Below are 708 nucleotides of genomic sequence, written 5' to 3' on the forward strand. Positions count from 1 at the left end.
TGGTTTTTGCTGTTGTGGGCAATCTCTTTTCCAATGGCCTGGTTGTCCACAGCTATAACAGCTGGTATTTTGGTCCTGGGTACCCTGAGGCCAAGCCATTTGTAAGGCCGCCACTAATATCTTTGTCTTTTCCTTAATTTTCCTTTCCTGGTCCTGTGCCTCCTCTTGATCTCTATTATAAAAGACCGTGATGGCAACCTTAAGGAGTCAATCTAGAGTTCCTTCAGGTCCTACAGCCCACTTCTGTAATGTCCTCCAAATGTCACAGGTGGATTGAGTAACAAATTTATCCTTTAAAATTAGTTCACCTTCTAAGGTTTCTGGCAAGAGAGCAGTGTGTTTGTCTAAGGCTCCTCTCAACCTTTCTAAAAATCCTGAGGGATTTTCACCTGGCTGTTGACTAATGGTCGACAGCTTAGAATAATTAAGGGGTTTGACCCTAGTCCTCTTCAGTCCTCTAAAATACCTGCCTGAAAATGTCTCCTTTGCCATTTGCCCACAGGGGTGTTGGAATCCCACTGGGGATCATCCAGAGGCACAGCCTGTTTATCCATGGGGAATTATTCAGAGAGATCATCTGCTCTAGAATTCTTATCATGGGATGCTCAGTGTAGGCCATCTCCAAACTTTGAGCAGCTTGCAGAGCAGCTCGTTTCTTGGAAGTAGTCAAAGTCTGGTTCAGAAGTAACGTAATATCTTTCCAAGAAA

Source organism: Pteropus alecto, unplaced genomic scaffold (genome assembly GCF_000325575.1).
Source record: "Pteropus alecto unplaced genomic scaffold, ASM32557v1 scaffold23, whole genome shotgun sequence".
Lineage (NCBI taxonomy): Eukaryota > Metazoa > Chordata > Mammalia > Chiroptera > Pteropodidae > Pteropus > Pteropus alecto.